We start from the raw sequence: 17,199 nt of genomic DNA, 5'->3' as shown, positions 1-17,199 counted from the left end.
GCAGAGAAGATGGATTGAAGATGTGAATGTGGTGATGTATGTGTTCAGTCAAGTCTCAAATAGAATGGATGGAATCTAATTCAAGTACCCTTGAAAACTATTCCTAGTCCTGAGATGTCAGGGAACTCAGTAAGAACACCTGGAAAGCATGGGGTGGGAGGGAGCAGAAAGGGAATGTGCAGGGTCTCAAAGACTAACCTCACAATTTCCTTTTATTATTAAAAAAATTGCAGGATCCATATACACATTTGAGAAAACTCAGTTAAGCAAAAACTATCTGTGAAGCAAATTAAAATCCTATCATCTAGAGATAATAATTACTGCTAAAATTTTTATTATTTCTTTCCAGTCCCCATTTACTCTCTCTTTTTCTGTCAATCTTGCCGCTTAAATGATTAAGAGATTTTATACATGATTTGTTCAACAAAAATGTGATCATAATATATATTGTTTTCTACCCTGTCCAACTTTTTGCATTTGGCAATGCATCTGGAAAGTCTTCCCATGTCTTTGGTAAAATTAATACCGAATACTAAAATTGTAAAATTAATACAATTGTGACTACAGGAAAAGTGTTTCATTATGTGGATCTATCTATTGTGATTTAGAAGTTGAACTTTTCAAAGGTTTTATTATCTCGAATATCACACCACTTTTTGGATGTGGTGGGGGAACCCTTGAAGGTGATTCTGAGATGGAAGGTGAGGTAGCATTAGCCCTGACATCAGCTTTAATGAGATGATAGCTTGTTCAGGCTGTGATTGGTTGAAAATTTCTGCAAATATTTATATTATTTTTATTTTGCAAACTTGTTCTTCATGTTGAGGAACCAATTCTAAAACTATCAGCTTACTAATTAGGATAAAGGAGGACTTATCGCATAACAGTAGCCTTGACATGTATTGACTTTTCTGTAACACACTAAACTTCTCTGCAATCAGGGAAAGAGTGAAGTCTGTATCTGCAGGAATCTTATAAAGGATGCAAAAAAGGCAACCACCAGGTAGCCTGGCATTTCCGCAGCGAGCAGGGTTCGAACCTGCGCGGGGAGACCCCATTGGATTTCAAGTCCAACGCCTTAACCACTCGGCCATCGCTGCTACGGCAAGAAAGTGAAGCGGAGGTACTTTAGTACAGAAACAGTGGTGCGCAGGCGCAGCAAACCCACAAGTAGGCGGGGCCTAGAACCGCGCAGAGGTCTGCTCTGAGAGGGGCGACTAGGGTTGCCTGCTCGAGTAGCGGGATACCTATTGAAAGTAAAGAAATAATAAAAACTCCGTTTAGCAGTTTAGGTAAAAGCCTTTAAAAGAGGGTTTTAGAAACCCTTCCCTTACCTGCTCTCTGAAAATCGCAACCACACTTGGCTTCTGGTCCTTACTTGGTTTTTGCCCTCCCGCTTCCTCGGAAAGCTGTGAAACTAAGATTAGATCACTCGGAAAGCTGTGAAACTAAGATACGTCTCATTCAGTGCTGCGGGCCCGCACTCTGGAAAATTTCTGCATTTGCGTCAGAGGTTGAGCGTTTCCCGCGTTGAGCTCTCTTGCTGCGTCAAGAGAGGAAAGTGTGAGGGAAGGCGTACGGAATCTGGCAGCTGCCTATGCGCTCGCCTCTTTGAGCATCCTGCTCACACAGTAATCTCTCATTCTTGTCTCCTCAATTGCCCTTTCCTTGCTGAACCCTAGGGAAGAAACCGCGCCCCCTGAGCGTGGTCTCGGCTTTCTCAAGTGATGGGGAGCCTTGGAGGTGATTTGAGAACAAAGTTCGGCGCATTAGGTCTGCATTTAACCTTTAAATGCTACTACCCGCCCCACCTTTAAGTGTAGCTTATGCTCTAAATGCTTATTTGCGTCATTGTTAAAGTTCTCAGAACCCGTAGTTGTGTGTACCACTGTCGCCCACCTCAGAGAGCTACGGCAGGGTGTGCGGCCCGAGGATGCCCCGCGGATTCCAGGGCGCAAGTGTACTTCTAAACGCAGCAAGTGGCTCCCCACAGGCATCAGATTCTATTGCGGATGGACAATTTGCGAAAAACATCAGGTGGCCTTTTACTAGTTAAATTTCTGAAAGTGTTCCTAGAAATCTGACCATCCATCGCAACGTTAGATTTCAAACGAAGGCAGGAAGTCCGTATGTTAAGTGACCTCATTTGGTAGTTTGGGAATTTTCTTGAGATTTTTTTCAATACCATTTCTCTTAACTAAATGAAGGTGCTAAGTGTCTAAACTGATTTAATTGTGGAAAGGGAGTAAAATACTTGAGAAATGTAAGAATAAGTTTTATCTAACTTAAGATTTTGCTTTTTAGAAATTTTACCCCTTTTTGTTTGTTTTTAATTTGGCAGAGCTACACGGGTGGTCTCAATTTCCTTATGAATACTGTATGGGAGCAAAGTTATTCCCGACATTCAAAGGCATGATTTTTTATCATATGTATAAAGTTACCTGCACTTTTCCAGTAGATGCCATCTCAGAAGAGAGTTTTTTTTTTTTAATGTTGTTCTTAGATTCTACCTGTGTGCTGAGACAAGCTATAATTTAATCTTAGTATTTTACTGTATCTTGGTTTTTTTTTTTTCTTTTCTCTTTTTAGGGTCTCACCTGCAGCATATGGAAGTTCCCAGGTTAGGGGTGGAATTGGAGCTACAGCTGCTGGCCTAGGTCACAGCCACTGCAACATGGGATCTGAGCTGCCTCTGTAACCTACACCACAGCTCATGGCAACTCTGGATCCTTGACTCACTGAGCAAGGCCCGGGATTGAACATGCATCCTTATAGATACAAGTTGCATTCATTTCCCCTGAGCCACAGTGGAAACTCCCGTTTCTTTTTAATTTTACTTTATTTTTATTATAATATAGTTGATTTTCCATGTTGTGTTAATTTATACTGTACAGCATAGTGACCCAGTCATTTGTGTGTGTGTGTGTGTGTGTGTGTGTGTGTGTATGTATCCTTTTTCTCATACTATCTTCCATCATGTTCCATCCCAAGAGATTGGGTATAGTTCCCTGTGCTGTACAGTAGGAAGTCATTGCCACCCTTCCCCTTGACAACCACAAGTCTATTTTCTATATGTCTGTGAATCTGTTTCTACTTTGTAGATATGTGCTATGTTTTAGATTTGTGCTATGTTTTAGATTCTACATGTAAGTGATACCATGTGGTATTTGTCTTTCTCTTTCTGACTTCACTTAGTATGAGAATCTCTAGTTGCATGTATCTTAATTTTGAAGTCTTTCTTTAATTCCTTTCTTCTGTATATTTGAAGGATAATATTTACAGAAAGTTCTTACTCTTCCTTAACCTACTCTTCGTTTTAAGAATTCTCCTCACTTGGCGATTGCCTTGTGGTACAGTGGGAAGGAATCTGACTAGGAACCATGAGGTTGTGGGTTTGATCCCTGGGCTTGCTCAGTGGGTTAAGGATCCAGCGTTGCCTTGAGCTGGAGCCGTGGTGTAGGTCGCATCCGTAGTTGGTGCTGATGTGGCTGTGGCATAGGGCGGCAGCTGTAGCTCCGACTGGACCCCTCGCCTGGGAATCTCCATGTGCCCCAAGTGCAGCCCTGAAAAGCGAGAAAAAAAAAAAAATTCTCTTCACAATTGCTTAAAAGCTTGGCATTGATGGGAATTGATTTCGATTAAAGTAGTTCCATCAAAAATTCTACTGAGGGCTTTTTTCTTTTTTTGTTTTTTGATAAGGGAAAAGAAAACTGCAAAAGAAATGAATCTATTAGAAAGTTAATTTGTATTTGGTAAGAACAATTGTGATTACATTTTCTTTGCAACATTTCAGAAGTGAAATATCCTCATTTAACATTTAATTTTCAGCTTCTTTGAATTAATGTAGGCTTTTCAAAAAGATGAAATTGCCTTTTCAAATGATTTATCATATTGCTAAAATGAGCCAAGAGATCAGAATTATTATAGATTTTATTCTCAAAAAGTGTGGATTTCCAAATGAGTTATTTTCCAACCTTAGGTCTTTAGCATTGCCATTTAATGCAGTGAGCGGCAAGTAGAAAAAAAGAAGTAAAATATATATCTTCCAACCCAGTTAAAATATATTGTCATTCATGACAATAACACCATAAAACATTGACTTAAAACCATGGACATTTTACTTTGAAAAAGTCCCCTGTGATTCTGGTTGCCTTCTCCTCCATGCCACCCCTAGATTCTGTTCTTTTAAATGATAGTTTTTTTTTGTTAGTTTGTTTTTGTCTTTTTAGGGCCACACCTGAATCATGTGGAAGTTCCCAGGCTAGGGGCTGAGTCAGAGCCACAGCTGCCAGCCTACACCACAGCCATCACAACGTGGGATCTGAGCTGTGTCTGTGACCTACACCACAGCTCATGGCATTGCTGGATCCTTAGCCTGATGAGCGAGGCCAGGGATCGAACTTTTATCCTCATGGATACTGGTCAGATTTGTTTCCCCTGAGCCACAGCAGGAACTCCTTTATGTGATAGTTTTTATTAAGTTAATTTGGGTAAGGAAGGCAAATATTGGTAGCCTTCACTCAAAAGCTTTCCCAATGCCACTCTCAGAGGCAGAATATTGAGAGGTACGGGCGTGTGTTTAGGAGCAGTGTGGGGCATTTCTTTGTTCTTTTATAGCAAATCAAAACTTATTTTGCAATATTTTGGTGGGCTTTTCCCTGGAATTTTAATAAATCAGAGTTTTAATACTGGAAGAAACATTAAACCTAGTCTAATCCCTTTATTCACAGACAGGAAACTATTGGCTGTGAGTTACTTGCCCAAGGTCACATAGCTAATTAGTGGCAGATTCAATGAGAGGTGATCAGAATGTGGAAATTTTAACTTAGCTGCCTTGTGTGCTTTCGTGCTTCATTTGAAAGGAATAGAGTTGGCAACACTGCAGAGTTTGATAGGCTTAGCTACCATTCAAGATTCTTGGATTTAATTTTATATTGACTGGAGAATAACTCTAGATATCCATTTGTGACAATGTATGTGAGGGGCTTAGTTCAGATTGGCCAAAAAAAAAAAAAAAAAAATCGCTAACAAAAAAAACCTTCATACAGATTTAGTTGTTAAGTTATAGGCATTGTGAAAAGTGATGGAAATTATTATCATGGAATTACTGCATTTCAAATGACTGAACTAGGGTAGATACCTGGGAGTGGAATTGTGGGGTCAAAGGGTAATTCTATGTTTAAATCTTGGCGGAGCTGCCAAACTTTTCCAGTGGCTGCACCATGTTGCACTCCCATCAGTAATGTATGAGGGTTCTAATTTTTCCACCTTTTTAGCCAACACTTATTTTCCATTAAAAACCCGGATAATGTCTTAATAGACCTGAAGCAGTATCTCACTGTAGATCTGATTTATATTTTCCTGTTGATTAATGATGTTGAGCTCTTTCCATGTGCTTATTGGCCATTAGTATATCTTCTTTGAGGAAATGTATGTTAAGTCCTTTGCCTGTTTTTTTTTTGTTTTTTTTTTTTTTTCTTTTTTAGGTCTTTTTGCATTTTCTAGGGCCACACCCGTGGCACATGGAAGTTCCCAGGATAGGGGTCCAATCGGAGCTGTGGCTGTCAGCCTATGCTATAGCCACAGCAATGCCAGATCCAAGCCATGTCTGCGACCAGCAGCACCGATCCTTAACCTACTGAGCCAGGCCAGGGATCGAACCCGCAACCTCATGGTTCCTAGTCGTATTCCTTAACCACTGAGCCACGAGGGGAAGTCCCTTTGCTTGTTTTTTTTAAAAATCAAGATTTAGGAGTTCCTTTCGTGGCCCAGTGGTTAAGGAATACGACTAGGAACCATGAGGTTGCGGGTTCCATACCTGGTCTTGCTCAGTGGGTTAAGGATCCGGCTTTTCTGTGAGCTGTGGTGTAGGTTGCAGACACTGCTCAGATCCCGCGTTGCTGTGGCTTTGGCTTAGGCCGGTGGCTACAGCTCCGATTAGACCCCTAGCCTGGGAACCTCCATATGCCGTGGATGCGGCCCTAGAAAAGGCAAAAAGGCAAAAAGGCAAAAAAAAAAAAAAAAAAAAAAAAAAAATCAAGATTTAATTGATGTATAATATCGTGTTGGTTTAAGGTGTACAATGTGTTGAAACACAGCTGGGTTTAGACCCTTAGCCTGGGAACCTCCATATGCCGCGCGTGTGGCCCTAAAAAGATAAAAAGACCAAAAAAAAAAGAAACCCTAAAAAAGGGCAAAGGAACTGCTGAAGGGATAAAAAAGATGTGGTACATATATAAAATAGAGTATTTCTCAGCCGTAAAAAAAGAATGAAATAATACCATTGCAGCAACATAGATAGACCTAATATTATGATACTAAGTGAAGAAAGAGCATGACAAACATCTTATGATATCACTTATATGTGGGCTCTAAAAAAATGATGAAATGAACTTATTTACAAAATAGAAACAGAGTCACAGACTTTGAAAACAAGCCTATTGTTACCATTGCAGATGTGTACTGTGTTTGAAATGCCTTTGACACATTCAAACAGATTTAGCATTATTTGACTGGGTACTTTGTCAGGAAAAATCAAATCTTTTGAACTGGAAGTATAGTAGCAACTTTTCAAAGAAAATTTATATGAGCCATTTCATTTTTTTAATCTCAGTAAAAGTGAACTTTACTGATTTGCAAATTAAAAATTTAAATGGGAGTTCCCATTGTGGCTCAGTGGTTAACGAATATGACTAGTAACCATGAGCTTGCGGGTTTGATCCCAGGCATAGGGAAGTTCCCAGGCTAGGGATCCGATCAGAGCTGCTTTTGAGGCCGACTCCACAGCCAAGGCAGCATTGGATCTCAGTCGCATCTGCGAGCTATGCTGCAGCTTATGGAAACGCTGGGTCCTTAACCCACTGAGAGAGACCAGGAATTGAAACTACATCCTCACAGAGACAATATCATTAGGTCCTTAACTGCTGAGCCATAACAAGAACACCCATTATTATTTTTCTTTTAGAGCAAGTAGCTATACCGCATGGCTAACCCTTTATATTTTTAGCTATGTAATGGGCAACAGGGGGCTGTGAACCTACTATTGTCCCCATTTCTGGGTATTCCTCTCATAAACACCGTTCAAAGTTTGGTATGTTTGCTTTTTCATTATTTAGGAGCTGGACTTGTTTCCTCAACTCTGTAATTTTTTTTAATGGCTGCACTGTGGCATGTGTAAATTCTTAGTAGGAACAAAGATTGAACCCACACCACAGAGCCAGAGCTGTAACAATGCCAGATCCTTAACCTGCTAGGTCACCAGGGAAATCCTCAACTCTACAATTTTAATTTTAATGGAGACTTGAGATGGGGAGAAGATAAGGGTGTGCTCAATTTGCCATCTTTAACTTAATGTTTTCTTGATAAGTAATACTATGCAGTTTTAATACTCAGGTTTTATAGAGTTATATGGACAAATGAAAAAATAATGAGAAACTAATATGTTGTGAGAGAGATTGTAAATTAGAAGACATTTAATCTAATTTCATACTCAATTAGAAGAATATCTCAATTACAGATCTGGTGCCCATTTTTTTGTTGTTGGCTCATTATTCAAGTAAACATATAGTAAGAAATAAGACCATTCTCTCACTGGTGAGCTCTGAAGTGACGGCTTATGATTTTTATCCTAAAACAGAGGCATTTTTGATTAGAAAGTTATATCAATAATAAGAAGTGCTTAGAGGAGTTCCCGTCGTGGCGCAGTGGTTAACGAATCCGACTAGGAACCATGAGATTGTGGGTTCAGTCCCTGCCCTTGCTCAGTGGGTTAACGATCCGGCGTTGCCGTGAGCTGTGGTGTAGGTTGCAGACGCGCTCGGATCCTGCGTTGCTGTGGCTCTGGCGTAGGCCTGTGGCTACAGCTCCGATTCAACCCCTGACCTGGGAACTCCATATGCCGCGGGAGCGGCCCAAGAAATAGCAACAACAACAACAAAAGACAAAAAAAAAAAAAAAAAAAAAAGTGCTTAGAACACGAAGTGGCTTCTAAGCTTTAATGAAATTAGTAACAAAGTTTCTTACTGATTAAGAAGATAAAGTTCAACAATGGTTGTAGAAATTATGATTTTTGAGTTTTTTTTTTTTTTTTTTTTTTTTGCTTTTTAGGGCCGCATCGGAGGCATGCAGAGGTTTCCAGGCTAGGGGTGCAATCGGAGCTAAAGTTGCTGGCCTACACCACAGCCACAGCAATGCTGGATCCCAGCTGTGTCTGCAGCCTACACCACAGCTCACAGTAATGCCAGATCCTTAACCCACTGAGTGAGGCCAGGGATCAAGCCCACAACCTCATGGTTCCTAGTCGGATTCGCTTCTGCTTCGTCATGACGGGAACTCCTGATTTTTAGAGATTTTTTTTTTTTTTTAAAATCACACTTTCTTTTCTAAGACTATGTCCCATTCAAATGCTCAAATAAGATTTTAAGTGAATAAAGATCTATGTATTCATAAGCATTTCATTTTAAGCACTGAAAAATTTTTAATATACTGTAGTACTTTCACTTGATTTTTATTTTATTTTACTTATTTTTATTTTTTTGCTTTTTAGGGCTGCACCCATGACATATGGAGGTTCCCAGGCTAGGGGTCAAAGCAGAACTGTGGTTACTGGTCTATGCCACAGCCACAGCAACACCAGATCTGAGCTGCATTTGCAACCTGCACCACAGCTCACAGCAAAACCGGATCCTAACCCACTGAGCAAGGCCAGGGATTGAACCTGCGTCCTCATGGATCCTTGTCAGATTTGTTTCTTCTGCGCCACAACAGGCACTCTCTACTTGATTTTTTTTTTTTTTTTTTGGATCTTTTTAGGGCCACACCCGAGGCATGTGGAGGTTCCCAGGCTAGGGGTCCAATCAGAGCTGTAGCCGATGGCCTACATCACAGCCACCACAACTCGGGATTCAAGCTGCGTGTGCAAACTGCACCACAGCCCAGGGCAACGCTGGCTCCTTAACCCACTGAGCGAGGCCAGGGATTGAATCTGCAACCTCACGGTTCCTAGTTGGATTCATTTCACTGTGCCACGACGGAAACTCCATGATTATGTATTTATTAGTCATAGGTAAGCTACATATTATATTATTATTAAATGTCCTTTCCACTAGAACCTTTGTTTTCCCAGGCATTAATGATTATATTTTCTTTTTTAATCTGTTTAATTTTCTCTGATTATCAATAGTTATCCCTAAATTCTCTGACAGAACTATAAATCTCATATTATTTTAAACATATTAGGAGACCTATTAATTTTTTTCTCGCTCTCTTCCTCCATCTTTTTTTTCTCCCTCTCCGCCCCCGTCTCCTTCCTTCCTCCATTCCTCCCTCTCTTCCTCTCTCTGTCCTTCCCTCCTTCTCACCTTCCTTCTTTCCTTCATTCCTTTCATCCAGTTATTCCTTATAGAGCCCACTATCCTTCTGCTCCAATCTGGACTAGTTGTTCTTAAGCTTATTGCTCACCTTCATCCTGGGATGTCCCTTAGTTCTTTCCTGTAATGGATTCTGTTGTTTCCTGGGTCACATCTCCCTCTATTACAGTTTACTTTCTCAGTTTATCATCACAGTTTACTTTCTCAGTTTATGTGATCATGTACTTCAGTAGCTTTCTCAGGGTGAATGAGAGGGAAAAATATTTTTTAAATTTGCATGTCTGAAAATGTCTTTAATTTGTATGCATTTGGTAGTGTGGCTGGGTTAAAAAATTGTAGATTTAATCACAGTTTAGCTAGAAGTCTTTTTGTTGTTGTAATTGGGTTTTTTTTGTTTTTTTTTTTTTTTTTTCCATTTTAAGGCCACACCCATGGCATATGGAAGTTCCCAGGCTAAGGGTCAAATAGGAGCTGTAGCTGTTGGCCTACACCACAGCCACAGCAATGCCAGATCCAAGCCACATCTTTGACCTATACCCACAGCTCACAGCAACGCTGGATCCTTAACCCACTGAGCAAGGCCAGGGATCGAACTCATGGATACTGATCGGACTCATTACCCCTGACCTGAGCCAGGATGGTAACTCCAAGCTAGAAGTTTTAATGTGCTTAAAAAAAAAATTTCCCAAGAAGAGGTCCAACAATGTCTCCACCTGGTATTTATTGTTTGAAGATGCAAGCCATATGAATCTGATCTAGTTAAAAGTAACCTTTTAACCTCTCTGCTTTTTAGCCATAATATGTGTAAAATTTTACTCAGAAATTTTTGAGGTTTTTCCCTAGAATTGCAAATAACGTGTGAAGTCAGACTGGGACTGTCTCTAAGACAGAAGGGGGAGAAGATGAAGAAATAGGTGGGTGGGACCACCTATCAAATTAAATAGTTTTGAGAGCTGAGCATTAAAGATTATTTGCCCATGGGGTTTATACATAAGAAATCTAACATGTTCCTTTCAAAAGTTCTTTTCCTGTTGTAAAATGTCAGGAGCAAGAATGTTAAAATTGTGAAGGTCATCTTGTTAGTTTTAGGTTTTGATTTTACCTTTTTTTAAGGTGAAATTGACAAAACATAAAATTAACCATTTCAGCTGAACAGTTCAGTGACATTTAATACATTCACAGTATTGTGCAACCATCACTGCTCTCAAGTTTCAAAATAATTTTATCAATTCAAAAGAATTGCCAAATCTAAAAAAAAAAGGGAAAATTACAAAATCTTGATACTGATTCTTTTTTTAGAACATAAAGTTACACATTGGTTTCAAAGTTTGGTCTTAATATATCAGTTGCCCTGGAAACAAGCCAAATTACTGTATTCTGACCATTTATTTCATTCAGAATGCACTGTGCACAGTTTATAGTTTTCTCATCAGAAAATCACAAAAGGATATTATTGTCCTTCCTGCCTATCATGTTCTTTGAATCTAGTAATGTAGAAATTAAATTAGGACAGATACAGTATTAAAAAAATTGGATTACCATTGCCTTTATTGTTTTTCTTTTAGCATATTTAGAAGTGTACTGCTACAGAACTTTGAAAATGCAGACTACAGAGTAGGCAAATCTCATAAAGAAATAGCTCATTTAACAAATAAATTAATAGATCTGTAAATGTTTCTGCCTTTTTTCTAAAAACCAGCACATTATGCTGTTATTTGTTACTTGCTATAAGATGACCATCTTTGCCATTCTGTGATGGAGATTCTCCTTTGAACAGGGCTTAAAATGGGTAGAACTTCATGGACAATAATTTCGGGTACCGTTAGGGGGCAGAAGAAAAGGGAACAGTGAAAGGGCCAGAGACTGCTTTTATACTTTTATTTTCTCCAAAAACGCTACAAAAATAGATTGCCTTCAAATTCCTGCTTTTCTTATTAACAGCTATTTGTTTATTCTATAGATGAGATTTAGAAATTCATAAGGAAGCTTCAAAGGAAGCAATATTCTCTCTGGAAAGAAGACTCTCAGCAGCTTTGCTTAGTCGTGGGTAGTAGTTAAGCCAAATTTGTTGTCTCATTCTATCAATCAAATATACAGATAGCTTCTTTTTCCTGTTTTAGCGTGGAATTAAATACCACATAACAACAGGTGTGCCTAATAAATCTAGGTAACTATAAATTAGCATGCAGCTGTAATTATTAATTATTACAGATAGTAAATTAAATATAAAATTCAAATAAAGTAACATAATAAAACAATAAACAAAGGAAAAATTACATTACATATTAAATATATGTATATAAATACATCATATACAAAATAATTAAATGTAATTATTTAGCTCAGTAATAATTAAATGTAATTATTTAGCTCAGTAGTTCTCAAAGTGTGGGTCCCAGCAGCAATGGCATCACTGCGAGTTGTTAGAACTGCAGTATCTACAGGCTTAGAAATTCTAGAGGTGGGGTTCAGCAATCTCTTCCAACAGACTTTCCAGGTCATTTACAAGCAGGGCCCAAGCATCACAACTACTGAAGAACTAGTTTTAATTACTGTTAGAGCGCCATCTAGTGTTTTTACCGAAATTGCATTTGATGAATTACTGGGCCTAGAAATGTTGATATCAAGATGAAAATGAAAGAATTTTTTTTTAAATTGTCCTTGCTCAGTATTTTTTTTCTATAATGTAGAAATTTATAGTAATGTAGAAATTAAGTTAGGACAGATACAGTATTTTTTTTTCTATGCTTCTTTTACAAATTTTAGAAAACATGATCTATACAATTTTAAATTTTGGTTTTTTTTGGATTTAACTTTGTGGAATAAGCATTGCCCACATTGTTATAAGTACTCTGTAAATGTAATATTTGCTTATTTTTTTGGCCACGCCCATGGCATGTGAAAGTTTCCAAGCCAGAGATCGAACCCTTACCACAGCGGTAACCAGAGCCACAGCAGTGTTAATGCTGGATCCTTAACTCTCTGAGTCCCTGGGGAACTCCTAAACATATTTAAAATCTACTTAAAAGTTCATAATTTCATTCTTCTCACTTTCCACACTTGTACTGTGGAAGGTTATTGCTTTTTTAAAAATTTCTTTTTCCTTTTTGGCTGCCCTACAGCATATGAAGCTCCCTGGCCAGGGATCAGATCCAAGCTGTAGTTTCGACCTAAGCTGCAGCTGTTGCAATGCTGGATCCTTAACCCACTATGCCAGGCCAGGGATTGTGCCTGTATCCCAGTGCTTCCAAGAAGCCATCAATCCCATTGCACCACACAGGAACTCCAGAAGGTTATCACTTTAGAAGGAAAGATGAGGGGGCAGTTATTTGCCTATCAAGTTATTATTATATTATTATTATTTGTCCTTTTGCCTTTTCTTGAGCCACTCCTGCGGCATATGGAGGTTCCAGGCTAGGGGTCTAATCGGAGCTGTAGCTGCCAGCCTACACCACAGCCACAGCAATGCCGGATCCTTAACCCACTGAGCAAGGCCAGGGATCGAACCTACAACCTCGTGGTTCTTAGTCGGATTCGTTAACCACTGTGCTACGACAGGAACTCATATCAAGTTATTTTTGTATGTACTTAATAATATCTTCTCATGTTGTCAAAGAGGCATAGACAAATTTGGTAAAACGGTGAAGTAGGCAATAGTGGGTGCTTAAAAATGTTAATTTATTACAATTTTGTGTTTTTTATTTCATGCTTTCTCCTTTTGACACCTCCTTTTAGGTTTGTGTACTTCCCACGGCCTTCGTTACTCTCCGTTTGCTGCTCAGTATCTCACTCTTTTGGTTTGGTCTTTTTTTTTTTTTCTCTTTTGTTTTTTCTTTTTAGGGCTGCACCCGGGGCCTATGGAAATTCCCAAAGTAGGGGTTGAATCAGAGCTACAGCTGCCGGCCTATGCCACAGCCAGAGCAATGTGGGATCTGAGCTGTGTCTGCAAACTACACCACAGCTCATGGCAACTCAGGATCTTTAACCCACTGAGCCAGGTCAGGGATCCAACCCACATCCTCATGGATAATAGATTGATTTCCACTGCGCCATAACGGGAATTCCAGGTTTGGTCCTTTTTGGTTGACTTCTTCCATCGAATGTTTTCACAGTCTTTGTTGGGTCTTATCCTAAAGCCTTTAAAGGCAGGAATTTGGAGATTATGATAAGTAATTGAAGAAGGTATTTTCTTTTTCTTGCCATTAATCTTAGCATAGAGGTGCCTGCTTACTTGACCTTAGGAGTTAATAGAGTCAGATTAACCACCTCTCTACTTACTAGCTTTCGGTCTTTGGCAAAAAAAATCCCTTTGAGCTTAAGTTTTCTCATCTAATAGCCTAAAATTATAAATGTGAGCATCACATTAGACCTACAGTGCTAGGATGGGAATTCACGTTGTGGCTCAGCGGGTTATAAACCCAACTAGTATCCTTGAAGATTCTGGTTCAGGCCCTGGCCTCACTAAGTGGGTTAAGGATCCAGCATTGCTGAGAGCTGTGGTGTAGGTCGCAGATGTGGCTCAGATCCTGCATTGCTGGGGCTGTGGTGTAGGCCGGCAGCTGCAGCTCTGATTCAACCCCTAGCCTGGGAACTTCCCTATGCTACAGGTATGGCCCTGAAAAAAAAAAAAAAAAAAAAAAAGAACCTGATGCAGTGCCCGTGAGATGTGTGTTCAATCCCAAGTCTCACACAGTGAATTAAGAATTTGGCATTGCTGCAAGCTACAGCAAAGGTAGCAGATAAGGCTGAGATCCAGTGTTGCTGTGGCTGTGGTGTAGGCCTCAGCTGCAGCTCCGATTTGACCCCTAGCCAGGGAACTTCCATGTGCTGTAGGTGTAGCCATAAAAAGAAAAGAAAAAAAAAATAAAAAAACTTAAAGACTGGGATAGTGTCTGACTAAATAAGTCCTTGAGTAACTATTAGATATTAGAGGTACTGTTATTTTTTTGTTTAAATCTAGAGCCATCTTTGTACAGTTGCTGAGATTCCTGGTTTTAGCTCTTTTCTTTTTTTTTTTTTTTTTTTTTAATGACTGTACCCATGGCATATGAAAATTCCTGCCAGCGATCAAATCTGAGCTGCAGCTGAGACCTCTGCCACACTTGGGACAATGCTGGAACCTTTAACCCACTGCATTGGGTTGAGGATTGAACCCGAGTCTCTGCAATGACCTGAGCTGCTGCAGTCAGATTCTTAACCCACTGTACCACAGTAGGAGCTCTAAAGCTCCTAATTTTTGTGACAAACAATGCTTAAATATTTATATTTCATATTAATGGAAAACTGGCTCTGCTTTCTTACATTTATATTTAAGCTTTATAATGAAAACTTTAAAATTTTTATGGAAAAGATGTTTTAAGAAGGTATTACATCAGATTACTATTTCATTTTTCTTTCTAAAAACTCAAACATAAAAAACTGTCAGAGGAAGTTATCTTTGGCAGAATACTTGTATTTTCACAGTCTTTGTCTTACAGATTTCATAAAAATTTGCAGGGAAAAGCATATATGGGTGTACTTTTAATTATAATGTCATTTAATGTTTTTCTTATAATCTGTGAACTTGCTTAGTCTTAGGTGTCATAATTTAAAATACTAATGGAAATAAAAAAAAGAAGCATGTTGGGCTTTATTTAAAAATTTTTTTAGGGCCTCACCCATGGCATATGAAAGATCCCAGGCTAGGGATTGAATAGGAGCTGCAATGTGGGATCTGAGCCACGTCTGTGACCTATAACACAGCTCATGGCAACGCTGGATCCTTAACTCATTGAGCGAGGCCGGGGATCAAACCCACACCCTCATAGTTACTAGTTGGATTTGTAACTCACAATGGGAACTCCTGGGCCTTATTCTTTTTTTATATAATTTTGGAAGTTTTGAGCATATATTTTTTGAATCTGAGAAACCTGTTTAGCATGAGTTACTCATCATATAAGTGATACTGCTCAGTTCTCTCATGTGCTGAGTGAGGAGTGTGCAACACGTTGGCCTACTCAATTTATTCACTTACTTAACAACCCTTTACTGAGTGAATATTATGTATTTGGCACCAGGTTTGGTGCTAGGTGGATAAGCATGGGTAAGATAGGGTAGAGTTCATTTTTTTGTGTGTGGAGAAATATGTTAACAAGAAATTATTATTATTATTTTTTTTGGTTGGAGGTACAGCATATGGAAATTCCCAGGCTAAGAATTGAATCCGAGCTGCAGCTACGACCTATGTCACAGCTGTGGCAACACTCATATCTTTAACCTACTCTGCTGGGCCGAAGATTGAACCTGAGGTGCCCCAGAGACAATGCGGCTGCAGTCAGGTTCTTAACCTGTGGCACCACAGCAGAAACTCCTGTTAATGAGTAATTTTGATGCAGTGTGATGAGTGGTATAATAGAGGTATGTAGAAAGTGCTATAGGAGCATGTGTGTGTGTGGCTCATTTAACTTAGATGGGGAACAAGGAGAAGTGATTGATGGTTGTGTAGGAGGCCAGGCAGTTAGGTAAGATTTGCCAAAGAAAGTACTGTTTGAGCTGGGTCTTGAATAAAAGAAATAAGTTCAGAGTGGGCCCGATGAGTATGTCTGAGGGAACAGGGAGGAGGGTATAAAAGGAGCACTACTGTCATTTGTAGATAACTTAGGAATCAACTGAGAAGTATAAAACTAAGGAAAGCTCTGCAAGATTGCCAGATACAAGTTCAGTTTACAAAAGTAAAAGCATTTCTCTATATGCTCCACAACCAACTAGAAAATATAATAAAAAGCTCCATTCACAAAATAACAATATCTCAACGTATCTAGGAATAGATTTTTGTAGCAAAATTTCTGTGGCAAAAACTTTGAAGCCCTAACATAGGATCAGTCTGAGTAAATGGAGGGATTTCCATATTGGATGGAACATCTTGATAAATATATGTTAATTCTCCATTACTAAATATATATATTATTGCAACTCCAATTAAAATTACAATTGGATTTTTTGGAAGAATTTGATACACATAAAAATTTGTATGGAATAATAAAGGTAATATTATAATATCATATAATATGCATAATATATGATAGCTAAGATAGCCTTAAAAAAGAAGAGCAAGTGGGGAGGCTTACATATTAAAAGTTTTGGGGGAGTTCCTGTTGTGGCTCAGTGTGTTACGAACCAGACCAGAATCCATGAGGATGGGGGTTCAATCCCTGGCCTTGCCCAGTGGGTTAAGGATCTGGTGTTGCCTTAAACTATGGTGTAGGCTGGCAGCTGCAGCTCTGATTCGACCCCTAGCCTGGGTACTTCCATATGCCACAGGTGCAGCCCTAAAAAGCAAAAGCAAAAAAAAAAAAAAAAAAAAAAAAAAGCCTTAGAGAGTTCCCTTGTGGTATAGTGGGTTAAGGACCTGGCATTGTCACCGCAGTGGCTTGGGTGGATGCTGTGGTGCAGGTTCTATCCCTGGGCTGGGCACTTCAGCATGCTGCACCAAAAGCTTTAATATTATACATTGACCAATGAAAGAGCTTAGAGAATTTGGAGACATACAATGTATATAGTTGGTCCTCATTATTCATAGGTCTTATATTTCTGAATTCACTTACATGTGAGAATTTGGTTGTAAACCCCAAATTGATAGTAACGGTACTTTCGCAGTCATTCACCAATGTGTGTGGAATGGAGAAAAATTTGAGTTGTCCAATGGGGAGGAGCACATTCCCAGCCAAAAAAGGTGATTCTCTGTCTTCTTGTTTAGCTTTCATACTGCAAACATGTGTCCTTTTGGCAGTCTGTTTAATGTCATGTTTTCTGCATTTTTGTGCTTTTTGATAGCCATTTCCCAGTTTAAAAT

At 39.2% G+C, this 17,199-nt stretch overlaps 1 protein-coding gene and 1 non-coding gene across 4 annotated transcripts in view; one reads left to right on the top strand and one right to left on the bottom strand.

Annotated features, from left to right (window-relative positions):
• Positions 1,019–1,100, bottom strand: TRNAS-UGA. Its single transcript has one exon. It is a non-coding gene; the product is annotated as a tRNA-Ser (tRNA).
• The window catches only part of CTNNA3 (catenin alpha 3), a 1,779,313-nt gene continuing 1,763,662 nt past the window's right edge, over positions 1,549–17,199 (top strand). For 2 of the 3 annotated variants that reach the window (XM_021074384.1, XM_021074385.1), the window contains exon 1: positions 1,549–1,773. The gene's annotated coding sequence lies outside the window, so the exon portion shown is untranslated. The remainder of the gene's footprint in view (positions 1,774–17,199) is intronic. The other variant, XM_021074380.1, reaches the window with a different exon arrangement.

This window comes from Sus scrofa, chromosome 14, assembly GCF_000003025.6.
Source record: "Sus scrofa isolate TJ Tabasco breed Duroc chromosome 14, Sscrofa11.1, whole genome shotgun sequence".
NCBI classification, from domain to species: Eukaryota; Metazoa; Chordata; class Mammalia; order Artiodactyla; family Suidae; genus Sus; species Sus scrofa.
The sequence above is the reverse complement of the archived record's forward strand: the minus strand, read 5'-3'. Positions and strand labels throughout refer to the sequence as shown.